We start from the raw sequence: 14080 nt of genomic DNA on the forward strand, positions 1-14080 counted from the left end.
AGTTCTCCAATGCAAGCGGTTCCTCAAATCTATTCAATGTGTTCTGAGCACTGCGCTCCCCCCTCCACAAAGCATTCAGGGATCCTGCATCCGAACAGTTAATTTGCACTATGCTCTGTTTCAAGAAAAAGGAAAACTGTCACCCTGTCATTTTAGAGTCTGACACTAAGCTTGTCAAAAGAGACAGCTGTTAAAATGAATTACTGTTGACATGCAGAGAAATGGCCCCAGCCAGATGTAAAGGACATCTGCGGCAATGAAGTGGTACAGGGTGGCTTTTAAAATGTGGTCATACTGGTATTTGAATAGACCGTCTATGGCGTTAAAACATGGCCTTGACTCAGACTGTTTAAAGCAGTGAACCAGAGCCAATGAAAAATGGCCAAGAAGTGCTGATCTGTTGCCGTATCCATAACTTATGCCTGAATATGAAAACAGCTCTGAATTGGAGCTATTAAGCCCTTATCTTGTATCTGGGAGGATGTAGACTTAAAAACGCAGCAGGGAAGATTGTGTGTTTCCAGTCTCTCGAATCTGGGGAGAGGCGAGGCATAAATTCATGAGGTGGATTATGCTGCCAAATAAGTTGGTTTGTCTTCTCTGAACGAATGCCCAGGTTGGAATTGCAAGGGCATTAAAAAGGTGGGCTGATTACATCTAGGAACATCCACAGATAAGTCCTGCTTTCATTGCCTTTCTCTTCCCCTCCCCTCTCTTTTTCTGTATGTGTGTAAGGCTTGATAGAGAAAGAGCTTGAGCTTAATGTATTTACTTGGGGGTTAGTGCTATCAGATTTGGAGCTTAGGATCACAGACAAAAATCAAATTAAAAAATCGAAATCCCTTGTATATGGGAAGCCTAGTTCCTTTGGTCTACACTTTGGTCTGCATAGTTAACAAGTTCTGTGGAGGAAAGAAAAGTCAGATACTAAATTCAGATAGATAGATGATAGATAGATAGATAGATAGATAGATAGATAGATAGATAGATAGATAGATGATGATAGATAGATGATAGATAGATAGATAGATAGATAGATAGATAGATAGATAGATAGATAGATGATAGATAGATAGATAGATAGATAGATAGATAGATAGATAGATAGATAGATAGAGATAGATGATAGATAGATAGATAGATAGATAGATAGATAGATAGATAGATAGATAGATGATAGATAGATAGATGATAGATGATAGACAGACAGACAGACAGACAGACAGACAGACAGACAAAAATACACATAAAGATATAAACCTATACCAAACAGTAGGAACACATATGAAACAGTAGCCCTTGTGGTTATTTTCTCTTATCTATATAGCAGGAGCAAGGAAGTTTTTATTCATTCCAAGGGCAACATTCACTTCTTAGGTTACCTTTCATGTACCACAGGGCTTGAAACAAAAGTGGACAGAGAGATTAATATCATTGTATGTTACATTCTGCTGCCGTCATTTCCCTGACCATTTCTTCAGTCAGGGTACAAAGGGGTGTGTAGGGGCACCCTCAAATTCAAGGAAGGTGCTGCCTGGCCCCAGGGTGTATTGTTGCAATCCTTTGGTTATCGGGGCAGCAGCCCAGATGTGGGAAACACCTTTTTTCCAGCCTAAAGGCCACATTCCATTTTGGGTAACCTTCCAAGGGCCACATGCCATTAGTGGGTGGGGCCAGAGACAAAAGTGGGAGGAGCAGACAATATGAGTTTTATCTAAGCATAGTAGGTTAGTTTCTACATGCTCTCAATGACCCCTCTCTAGCCTTCATCCAGGCATCCCCTACAAAGGTTCCCCATTCTGTACAGCTGCATTTTATTTATTTTCTTCATAGCGTGTGTGTGTGTGTGTGTGTGTGTATAGAGAGAGGTTTTCTTCCATATCAGTGTGCACAAGGAGGGTGTGTGGCTCCCATGTGGTCTCCTACCCAGACTTGCTCATCTTTAGAAAGATTCCTGTATTGTGTGCCCTCAAACCATGTCCTGGGGTGGTCATACCTGTGCATGATGTGTTAGGTAGGAAGCTGGTGCTGCTGCCTATGTTTGTGGAAAATTCCCAGGGACCTGTGATCACTGATGAAGCAAATTCCTTCCTTCTAGCATCTAATTCTCCACAAAGCAGTGATGTGTACATGCTCCATTTCTCTTAATGGCAGGAGCCACATCCACACAAGGATGTATCGGGTGTTGCGGGAGGGGGTAGTACCTCTGGTGGGGGACACGTCATGCTCCTTCTTCGGTAATTTGTCCACCTTTGGTTCCCATCCTGCACTCAGCTCTCAACTGGAGCCAGTGCTGGATTAAACCCTGTGGAGGCCCCTAGGTAGTAGAAATCTCGAGGGGGGAGCCCTTACAAATTATTTTAAAGCTTCTACTGGGCTTCTTGCAAATATTCTACCAGGATCTGGAGTCAGCTTTGCATTGGCAGCACATTGTCCAGCATGGAAAGGCTGATGCAGAATTCTGGATAGTGGTTGACAGGCAATCTTCCTCCCTCCCCTTGGCCTGTTTCACTGTAGCTTGAATTGCTGAATAAATGCAGGATTTTTGCATTGCATAATCTTCCACAAACAAATAAAAGTGGGTAAAATCACTGTTCCTCATGGGATCACTCACAGGCAGCAGACCCTCTTGGGGTATCCAGTGTTGTACACACACCCTCCCTTTTAATCGCCAAACCTTTCATAGTTTGTGGAAGCCATTCACTCAGAGTACTGTATGAAGAAAAGATCGACAACTTCAACACAAACTCTGATTATATCTACTACAGTAACTGGTTTACAGAAGCAAGACTCCCTGTGGGTAGCCTTTCAGTAAGGCAACCCAAGCAGGGTCTTTTTTCTTTTCTTTTTTTAAAGGAAGGGAGACAGAGTTTGCTTATTTATCTTGCTACTTAGCACATCATGCAATTTCTTTGACATGAATTAATTTCCTCTGTAAAATGTCTCCTGTAATAACTAACATTGTCGCCACATTGTCCAACTGGAGGAAGGATTAATTAAATGAAAAGGGGCCAAGAGGAAGTTCTAACTTCTGATTACTTGTGACCCAGATATTTAGTACTCTCCTTATGCTGAGGCCTCAGGTGTTCCAGGAAGGATGTTTCTTCCACCACCCCCTTTAACCTTGAAACAAGGCAAGTTCAGACATCTCTGAGGGCGGTCATTTTTCTTATTTGCTCCAGATCCCCTTCAATTCATCATCAATATCCACAGGAAATAATCATCTCTTTATACTTCATATTCCTCTAAGCTCTGCAAGGCTCTTGTTATGATTGCTTTCCAGCTGTTTTTCCTCCCTTTCTCCTACAGAAAAAAATTCCATGTGAAGAATTTCTGGTCACTTACCAGTTGCTGATTGATACCTGCCAGTAAATGCCAACTTTGACCACCTTGAATGGAGATTTTGGTTTAGATAGTCCTTGATGCTCTAAATTATCATCCTTCTTTCTTTGGGAAGGTCTTGAGGTTCTCCAGCTGAAACGCTTGACATGAACAGTTTTTAGCTCCCAGGAAGGGCAGAGGTTAACAACAGTGAATCAGTTCAATGCTCTCTTGTTCTGAGTTGCTCTGTGAAGCTGGTCTGTGGTTAGATTTTAACAAGTTTTGCGTCCCAATTAGGTTGCAACATTTGTAGCGCAAACCATCTTTGCATAATATAATAAAGGGCATATTGTTGTTGTTTTGCAAGGCTGGAAAGTGAGAAAGCAAACACCACTGATGGTAAGACTCATAGATCTTCACCCTGAGATTGGAACTCTATCAAACCAAACGCCCCTCCCCTGCTAGAAAAATAAAGAAATATGTAATTTGGGCAATCCTCAGTTTACACACATGGCTACTGCAGTTCATTAGTCCTTAAGGCAAAGCTCCCATTTTTGTTATTGCAGTTTTGCATTCATGCAAAGGGGAGCAGGAGGGCTGATCTTGTTGACCAGGATAGAAAAGAGATCAGTGATGTGACTGCCCTATTCAACTCAACCCAACCTTCTCTATCCATATTATTATTAATTAGATTTATTACCCTGGGATACCTTGACCCCTGGGATACCTTGCAACTCTACAATTCTATTGAAACAGTTAAATCACAGTCAAGAGAATAGGGCTGTAAGTCCCGGAAGACCTGCTCCCTGCCTTGTAGGTTTTTTCCCACCTGGCCTGGGTGAAGCTGCTTAACAGAATCTTGGGCTAGGGTATTGTCTGGGTAGTTTTGTTGGGAAGGAGGTTGTTGCTGTTGTTGGTTTTTGTATCTTTAGTTTAGATTGTTCAGTTTTGTTGTGCCTTTTAATGTTTTATTTATTATTACTACTGTTCCTATGTTGTAGTTATGTATTTTTTCATGTTGTTAACTATCTTGAGCATGGTTCGAACTGTGGAAAGGTAGCGTAGAAATACAATTATGTATGTGCATATGTATGTATGTATGAAGAATATATATAAAGTGTTGCACATTGGGGTTGCATTTTCCTGAGTTGCTTCATTACTCCAGCACAGCAGTCTTTGCCTTAGTAAGTTGACCATCAAATCACGCTGCTGGAGAAATAAAGCGCTTCCAAAATGTTTCACAGCATAAATCGGGGGTGAGGAGCTGAAAATTTCAGGAGAGCCAGAGCCAGAGAAATTGGCCAGGCAATGTCAAAAAGCCAGTAATTTCCCACTGAGTCATCATACATCTCAAGAAGGTTTATGAACAGAAGGCTGCCAGAGTCAGAAATGATGACACTTAAGATGGAGGATTGTCACAGTCCAACGCTGGATGATGCAGGGAAATTATTGATGACAACCAGGGCAGCTGGAAGAAAACAATACAGTCGCTTTAGCAATGCAGCAGCAGAAAAATGAATAAACTGGTGGGCAGGCGGAAGCAGTGGTGGAGCTTCATGCTCCGGCACCGGAGGGTAGTGGAGAGCAGGCAGGGGCAAGGCTGGCTCGTGTCCTGGGGTCGTGACATGCCACCTGTGGGGGTGTGGCGCCCAGCACGGGTGGGGGGGCAGCCACGATAGCACCCACCGGGATCGCACTGCTGGGGGCGGTGTGTCCCCCCCCCACTCCTCTTCTTCCTCCAGTGGGTGGAAGTACAGGAAGCCCATGAGCCTGCCAGCTGTGAAAGACACAGGCAACAGAGAAATTCCTTAGCTGGCATTTATTTGTGTAGATTTTGTGTAGATTTATTTGTACAGAATTTTGTGGGAGCCCCAAAGCACCTGACAGTACTGTTATATAATGCAAGTAATATCCAGTGTGCTTTGTAGCATAACATTATCACACATAGAAAGAAAACACAACACACACAAACAGGAACTTACAGTTTAAATTTCTACAATACAGAAAACAAAACAGAGGGAGGAAATTGTAGAGTGGAAGGGGAGGTGCATGTTTACTAAAATGCACATACTAGGCAGAAATGTGCATAGGAAATGCATACATCAGTGAAAACAGCATACAAAAATGCATTATATTAAAAGAAATTGCTTGCAAAATCATGCACATTAGACAGACTGCAGGCAAAAATGTTTTTTAACAATAGAAGAAATCCACAATAAAATATTGAAGAAATTTCATGAGGATTTTTTTTTTTAAAATGCAAATCTGGAGGACTGTATTTAAGACCAGAAAAACAAGAAACAGAGAGAACCAAATTTGACAGATCCTTCCACCATGGTAATGCTACATACACTGGGCAAGAGAAACCCTTAGCAGGCACGACACACACAACCAGCAAAGCTGGCCCAATATATTTTGCTGTTTGTGGTGGCAATCCCCACCCACAATAAGACAAGGAACATGGTACCCAAGGCCAGCTGAGACAGAAGATCCCAGAAGTGTTCTTCTTCATCATCTCTAGTAGGGAAGAACATACACTACAATAAATTAAAGGAAGTAAAGAATTTGCTGCATTTCTTGACAACCAAAACCATTGCCTCACTTTGTCTAATAGTAGGGTGGGTTTTGTTCCCCCAGACAGATGCACTCCAATTATAAGCCCTCTTTCTGCACGAGCACCTTCTCACTCCCTCTCAAACACAGGTGTACTTTCTCCTCAGCTGGAGGGGTATCACCTCTTTCAAAAATACAGAGATCCCCAACCATCAGTCATATGCTCCCAGTACTGAAACATCAACCATCTTAGACCATTAACCAACAACCTGCCCAAGAAAGGGTCAGCCAAGAATGTTTTATAAAGTACTCTTGGTGTCTTATGTATTGCACAGTAAGAAAAGCAGATTGCAGGATTTGTCTCCAGGCCTCTGCTCTAAAAAGACTTAAAATGAGAAAAGCATGAGACATGAGTAGTAGAAAATCAGTCCCCCATTTTCTTCAGGGACTGGAAATATTTTGTGGGAAGATTTGAGGCAAATTTTGGGCCAGCCTCAGTCTAAACCCAGCAAAAGGGGAAGAGGTTAGCAGGATTATATTAGCAGGGTTAGAAAGGCGAAGGGAACAAGCCCAGTTCAGGTTGGTTGCATGGCTCATTAGAGATTTACAATTTCTTTGCCTCCTATCTCTCCTGGTTAATGCCACGGGACTGGCCCCTGCGGTGGAGAGGCTGGTGTTTTCTACCTCAATAGCAATAGAGGCTTTGAGAAGGATTTTAGCAATATGAGTGGAAAAATTCCCCATGCAGTGTCTTTAATGCTGCTATCCCTTGCTGAGCTGGAGCTGGTATAATTCTTCATCTGTGCAAATAGGGAGGGAAACTGGGGCATTAAGCTGCGATTGTTTGATGAATTCCTGCAAGCAAAGATGAATAAATTGTATAACATTCCCTTTGAATTGTTATGATCAGAAAGCTGAAATTAAGTTATATTATTCGGCTCAGAGAGGCAAGGATACCAACTTGCTTATAGATGTGAGGATTTAAAAATGTGCTAAATGGCCATAAGAGGGAATTTTGCCATTGCTTTTATGTTTGGAGAATCACTGCTGCCACTGGCTTCGAAGAGATGAGGGAATAGACCCAAAGGTTCCCCTCCTCTGAAAATACATCTCCTTCTATAGGTGAAAGATTCCTGCTCTTGGGGATAGGGAACCTTTAGATCCAGTTTATTGAAAAGCTTCATTAAGTTGAATTCTACAAATCACAGAGTTCATGAGGTTTAGTGTCGGCATGAACCAACTCATATGCAAGCAACTTGCCATCTATACCCACCCTCCATTAATACCACCCCTTGTTGTTTTTTTAAGGTCTTACCATTGCTTCTTCTTTTTTTTAAGGGGGAAGAGCATGCCCAACAATGAAAAGTTGAAAGCAGATGGGAAAAAAGCAGCACAATTTGCCAAATGCAAACACGCACTCAACCACCCTACCCCACCTGCTAGAAGCCACACTAGTACAAGCAAACACAAAAGACACAGAAAGAAAATCAGTAGAGAGAGTTCACTGAAGCACAGCCTATAGTTTTTTGTTTCTTTGCAAGGCTGGAACTGCAAAATCAGGATTGTTCAGTTGTCAATTACTAGATGTGGGCACAAGCTTCTGTTGCCTCATGGGGGGGGGAGTTTCACAAATTATGTGGGCCTGGCATATTGAGCTGTAGTATCTTGAGGTTGGATCCAGAAAAACTGTGGGCAGAAGGAAAATATTTGACCTTAGTGGACCCAGCTGTAGTTATACATGAACCAGTTATTACTGGACCAGACTACTGTAGTGCCCTCTCTGGAGGACAGTCTCTGAATATAGTGCACCAAAATTCTTCTCATCCTTTGTTGTTGTTTCTGCTGTTCTTATTTTATATAGCACCATCAAACTTTGCCCAGAAGGCTTCTAGTCTGTCATTCAGCACAGAGGAGACAATAAAGAAAGGTAAGGGTATGCCATTTCCCTTCTGCACTCATGCTTTTGACCCAGTGGTAAAACACTATGTAAAGTAGAAGCTTGGTATAGTCATATGTGCATTCATGTCCAGATAATCATGCAATGGGGGGCTGGAGCAGCCCCCCCACCTCCAGTACTAATGTCACTGCACTGACCATCTCATGAATTGAGTAGGGATCAAGGAGAAATATGGTTTGGCTAGCATGTTAATGCAAACTTAACTTTTCTGCAACAATATGTGTTCTGAAGTTCAGTCATCCTTTGAACTTTTCATTTCCATGGATTTTGCAATTTAGTTCTCCAATCAAATATAAAAGGTGCAAAAATAGATATGCATTATGGGAAAGTGTGCATTAAAATGCATATAATATACAAATATGCATTATTAGGAGAATTTGTTTGGGGAAATATGTGTATCAGGCAAAATTGCATACAGAAGTATGCATATTAGGATAAATATACACAGATATGCTGATAGGGACTCTTTTTCTTTTAAACAGACTGTTGAAGAAATGTGGTGAACTGAAAATAAGACTGGGAAAATGTGTAACAGAGAAAAATCAGAATTGATAGGCCTGACTATCCCAGGTGTTGAGTGGAATATGTGTTAAGTTGTGGGTGGACATATCAGATGACACAGCGATTCTTCAAACACCTCTTGTTTATTCACAGGCCAGGACAGAACTGAACTGAAGGGTTCAGCCAGCCTGCTTATATAGAGCTCCACTACAACGCAACTGTAACCACTTTCTGTAACTATCCAATCACTGAATGTCACTTTTGATCCCTTATTTGCATAACTATCTACAGTATCCCCCTGCTGGCCCAGGGTGAGAACTTCAGTACATAACAATATGCACCTGTTTAAGCACTCCACATAACTGAGACTGGCCACTTATTATGGTCTAATATTGTAGAGTACCTGCTTGTGTATAACTGGACACCAATGAATGAAATTTGATTGCTGACTTGATGCTGTTCACCACCAACACCCCCCATCTCTGATCCTTAACTTTTATATATCTCAATAGTGGGGCCCCCCAGCTTTGAACTGCTCTATTTTCTCAATAATAATAATAATAATAATAATAATAATAATAATAATAATAATAATAAATTTTATTTATATCCCGCCCTCCCCAGCCGAAGCCGGGCTCAGGGCGGCTAACAACACTAAAACAGTGCAACATTATAAAAACATTATAAAAATTAATTAAAATAAAAATTGATGGCAACCATAAACTAAAGTTTTGTAAAGATTGCCAAAGGAGGGAGTCAGGCTGCGCCCTGACCAAAGGCCTGGTGGAACAGCTCTGTCTTGCAGGCCCTGCGGAAAGATGTCAAGTCCTGCAGGGCCCTTGTCTCTTGTGACAGAGCGTTCCACCAGGTTGGAGCCGCAGCCGAAAAAGCCCTGGCTCTAGTTGAGGCCAGCCTAACCTCTCTGTGGCCTGGGACCTTCAAGATGTTTTTATTTGAAGACCGTAAGTTCCTCTGTGGGGCATACCAGAAGAGGCGGTCCCGTAGGTACGAGGGTCCTAGGCCGTATAGGGCTTTGAAGGTTAAAACCAGCACCTTAAACCTGATCCTGTACTCCACCGGGAGCCAGTGCAGCTGGTATAGCACCGGATGAATGTGATCTCGCAGCGAAGACCCCGTAAGGAGTCTCACTCAGGCATTCTGCACCCGCTGGAGTTTCTGGGTCAGTCTCAAGGGCAGCCCCACGTAGAGCGAGTTACAATAATCCAGTCTGGAGGTGACCGTCGCGTGGATCACAGTGGCTAGGTCAGGGCGAGAGAGGTAAGGAGCCAACTGCTTAGCTTGGCGGAGATGAAAAAATGCCGCCTTTGTTATAGCTGCAATCTGCGCCTCCATGGAGAAGGAGGTATCGAAGATTACACCCAAACTCTTAACGTACGGTGCTGGCACTAATTGCACCCCCACAAGAGATGGGAGTTGCCCCCTCAATCCCATATCGTCTCGTCCCAGCCAGAGGACCTCTGTCTTCAAAGGATTTAACTTCAACCGGCTCCCACGTAACCATCCAGCCACAGCTTCCAAGCATCTGAACAGTGTGTCTGGGGCCGAGTCAGGATGGCCATCCATCAACAGATAGAGTTGGGTGTCATCAGCATAGTGATGGCAGCCCAGCCCAAAACTCCGGACAAGCTGGGCGAGGGGGCGCATAAAGATGTTAAAAAGCCTCGGGGAGAGTATCGCACCCTGGGGCACTCCATACACCAAGGAGTGGCGGGATGACAATTCCCCCCCAAGTGCCACCCTCTGTCCCCAACCAGAGAGAAACGAGCACAGACATTGAAGGACTGTGCCCTGGATCCCCACGTCGGCAAGGCGGTGGTCCAGGAGTTCGTGATTGACCATGTTGAAGGCTGCTGACAAGTCTAGAAGAATCAGCAGCCCCGACCCGCCTCGATCCAGCTGCCTGCGGAGATCATCTGTTAGGGCTACCAGAGCCGTTTCGGTCCCATGACCAGCGCGGAAGCCGGACTGGAATGGATCCAGAGCCGATGTTTCATCCAGAAACCTACCAAGCTGTTCAGCAACCGCTCTCTCAATCACCTTACCCAGGAATGGAAGATTCGAAACCGGGCGGTAATTGGATAGATCTAAGGGATCTAATGATGTTTTCTTTAAAAACGGGCGCACCACTGCCTCCTTCAGTTCCCCTGGGAATATCCCGGTGCCAAGGGACATATTGATGATATCCCCCAGGAGGGCCCGCACCTCGTCTGGACATGCTCTAATCAGCCAGGATGGGTACGGGTTGAGAGGACAAGTGGTGGGCTTTCCAGCTCGGAGGAGTCTGTCTACATCGGCTGGGGATATCCGGTCAAAGTGGCCCAATACTGGACCCAAGGACAGTCGAGGGGCCTCCAGTTCCTTTATTGTATCCAAATTGGCAGGGAGGTCATGGCGGAGCAACAGGACCTTCTCCGCAAAAAAAGCTCGCAAATGCCTCACAGCTGTGTGTCAAATTGTTATTTAAATTTGGCTGTCCTCGAGGGATGTTAAAGACCGAATTATACTAAATAATTGCGCCGGGCGAGAGCTAGCGGATGCAATGGAGGCCGAGAAGTAGGACTTCTTAGCGGCCTTCACTGCCATCTCATAGGTTTTCATAAAAACCCTATAAGATGTTCTTGAAGCTCCGTCACGGGCACCCTGCCATACTCGCTCTAGCCGTCTGAGGTCCCGCTTCATTTTCCGGAGCTCCTCGGTAAACCAGGGAGCCCGGTTTCTGCGGGGTTGCAGAGGACGCTTAGGTGCAATCTCATTGATGGCTGCCAGGAGCTGGGTATTCCAGCCCTCAACAAGCTCAGTCAATGAGTCGCCAGGGGGAGAAAGGTCCTGCAAGGCTTGACGGAATCTATCAGGGTCCAGCAGCCTCTGCGGGCGAGCCCAAATCAGCTCGCCACCTAAGCAGGGTGGGGGTGGAACGTCAATCCTGGCTTTCAGAGCGTAGTGATCAGACCATGGCACCTTCATCGAAGGAAACATGATCACATCTATACCGATGCCAAAGATCAAATCCAGTGTATGTTGCATCAATATTGCTGGGATTTTCAGCATCTGGTGAACCTGTCACTATTCATCAATGCTTTTGATGAAAGTGGTACCCATTGTTGAGCTGATGTAGTTATGCTGCTAGTATAGTATTGGTTTCACATTGGTTTGTATTTAATTGAAACATTGCTTTATTGTATTGTTTTGATGTTATTTCTTACTCTGAGGTTGTGAAGAGTGGGTTATAAATAATGTAAATAAAATAAATAAATTTGTAAGGTGCCCTTACATTTCTGTCCTAAATTTTGTTATGAAGTACTAATGTTGGTGACTCGCTGAGATGCAACCATTTGGCCACTTCATTCATAACTGCTATGAATGTTCATTTATAATGTGGTAGCTTTCTCTTCAGTATGTTGAACTTATTCCATAAGTTCCATTCATCTCCCGACAAGAATCCAGGCAAAGAGGCAGAGCTAGGATAAAGAAATAAAGACAGATGGCTCTTAATTACAAAGGTGAAATGCCAAATTAAATTTGAGGCTCCCCCCAATCACTTTAAAAATAGGACACTGACTTGGTTTACTTTGTAGGCAAAGGTGAACATTTCCTGAATTATAAGATTCCAGTGGAAACATTCTTGCTTCCATTGTTCAGAAAGAGATTATTTTAAAACATTAGTGAGACTTTCAATATTTGGAATGAGAAGGAAGTATCCTCATTTTTCTTGTTTGTTTTTGTTTACTTTAAAAAAAAAACCCAGAGATTTGTATTGAACAGTAATGAAAAACACCAGATAATGTTTAAATTTAATTTTAATCAAAAGTCTTCATATAAACACTTAGGTTCCATCTGCACTATACATCTAAAGCAGTATACAGTCGTGTCTTGTTTTGCAGCCGGGATCAGTTCCAGAGCCCCAGCTGCTAGCCAAAAAGGACACAGGGCAAAGTGCTTCATCTGTGCACGTCCGCGGAGCAGTTTGCATTTCTGCGCATGCGTGAAGCACGATTTATCACTTCTGTGCATGCATGAGCGGCAAACCCGGAAGCAACCCGTTCCGGTACTTCCGGGTTTGCCATGGATGTTCACTGGAATGGACGCTAGACAAGGCGGACATTCGCGGAGGTATTACTGTAATACCATTTTAAACAGTTATAGCTTCTCCCAAAGAATCCTGGGAACTTTGTTATGTTCAGGTTGCTGTGAATTGTTAGGAAACTCCTATTCCCCTGACAGAGCTACAGTTCTAAGTGTAGGTTAACAGTCGATCCCTCTGGAAGTTGTAGCTCTGTGAGGGAAATATGGGTCTCCTAACAACTCTCAGTACCTGTAACACACTACATCTCCCAGAATTCTTTGGGGGAAGCCAAGTCTATTTAAAGTGGGATCATAGTACTTTAAATGCATAATGCAGATGCAGCATGGGTGAAAAAAATAGCCTACTTTGCAAAGGTAAAATTTGCACGTGTTGTTTTGCCCACTTTTGCCTATGTCCCCACCTACCATGGCATGTGGATCCCAAAAGGAATGTGACCTTCTGATTAAAAAAGGTTCCACATCCTTGGTCTAACCTTTCAGGGCAAGTAGTTTCACATACATGTTTTTGTGATGGAAAACCCCTGTCACACGTTGCAACAAAGCGTTCCTCAGAAGGCAGTCACAAGATGCTCTCAATAGTAGATCTCAAAAATGAATCGCAGAATTGTTAGCAGGAAGGGACCCAGAGGTAGGGCTGTCATATGTCCAGGTCTCCCCGGACACACCTGAGATTCGTCCATCAGAAATAGCCAGATGTATGGCAACCCTTGTCTGAAGTGTTGATTTTTTGGAGAATTTCCTTAAAGATGGCTCAAAAATAACTTTTGTGTCCAGGCTTTTTGAAATACGGCAACCCCACCCAGAGGGTCATCTAGTCCAACCCTTTGCAATACAGTGCTACCTCAGGTTACATACACTTCAGGTTACATGCTCCACTAACCCAGAAATGGTGCTTCAGGTTAAGAACTTTGCTTCAGGATAAGAACAGAAATCGGGCTCCAGCGGTACAGCAGCAGCAGGAGGCCCCATTAGCTAAAGTGGTGCTTCAGGTTAAGAACAGTTTCAGGTTAAGAACAGACCTCCTGAACGAATTAAATACTTAACCTGAGGTACCGCTGTACAGGAATCCTGTCCACAGCTACTCCTGGTGGGGCTTGAACCACCAACCTTTTGGTTAATAGCTAGACACAGTGATCCACTGCACAACCTGAGGTTCTAAGAATCATACAGGAGAAGGCAGCCTTGCAAGTCCCAATCTGGATTAGGGCTTTCAAAGTTAAATTTTGTCAGAATCTTGAATTGCAGTCCATGCCAATAGATGCTTGTTTCCATGTGTGACTGTGTTGCAGGAGCGGTTCACATGGAAGGGCAGAATCACAGAGTTGCCCTCTCAACAGTGGTGTCCCTGTTGCTTACCTGAGTGGTGCAGGGGAGGGCAGTGGTGAGATTGAAGTTGAGTGAGTACACTGCCCATGACAATCTGGCACAATTGCTGGTATGCCCACACAACCTCAACCTCACCACCACCCTACACACCCACACCCCACACCAACATCTAACTAAGCAGCAGTGGCACTACCCTCCCAAGCTGGCCACTCCTGCTTGCATTGTGTGATGAACCACAGAAATGCAGGTGGCAACCTTCTTAGTGAATAATTTTCAAGACTCACTCCACCTTAGGGGAACAGCCAAAGCTCAGTGTCT

General features: G+C 43.8%; 2 long non-coding RNA genes across 2 annotated transcripts; one reads left to right on the plus strand and one right to left on the minus strand.

Moving 5' to 3' along the window:
• Positions 1 to 453: 453 nt before the first annotated feature.
• On the plus strand, positions 454 to 8875 carry LOC309334114. Its single transcript, XR_014152889.1, has 3 exons — positions 454 to 642; positions 7736 to 7801; positions 8491 to 8875. It is a non-coding gene; the product is annotated as an uncharacterized lncRNA (long non-coding RNA).
• A 42-nt stretch (positions 8876 to 8917) lies between these two features.
• Positions 8918 to 9733, minus strand: LOC309334130. The gene is made up of 2 exons (XR_014152905.1): positions 9587 to 9733; positions 8918 to 9126 (listed from the first exon to the last, which is right to left on the minus strand). It is a non-coding gene; the product is annotated as an uncharacterized lncRNA (long non-coding RNA).
• Positions 9734 to 14080: the final 4347 nt, after the last annotated feature.

This window comes from Podarcis erhardii (assembly GCF_964252035.2).
Source record: "Podarcis erhardii genome assembly, chromosome: Z".
In the NCBI taxonomy this organism is placed as follows: domain Eukaryota; kingdom Metazoa; phylum Chordata; class Lepidosauria; order Squamata; family Lacertidae; genus Podarcis; species Podarcis erhardii.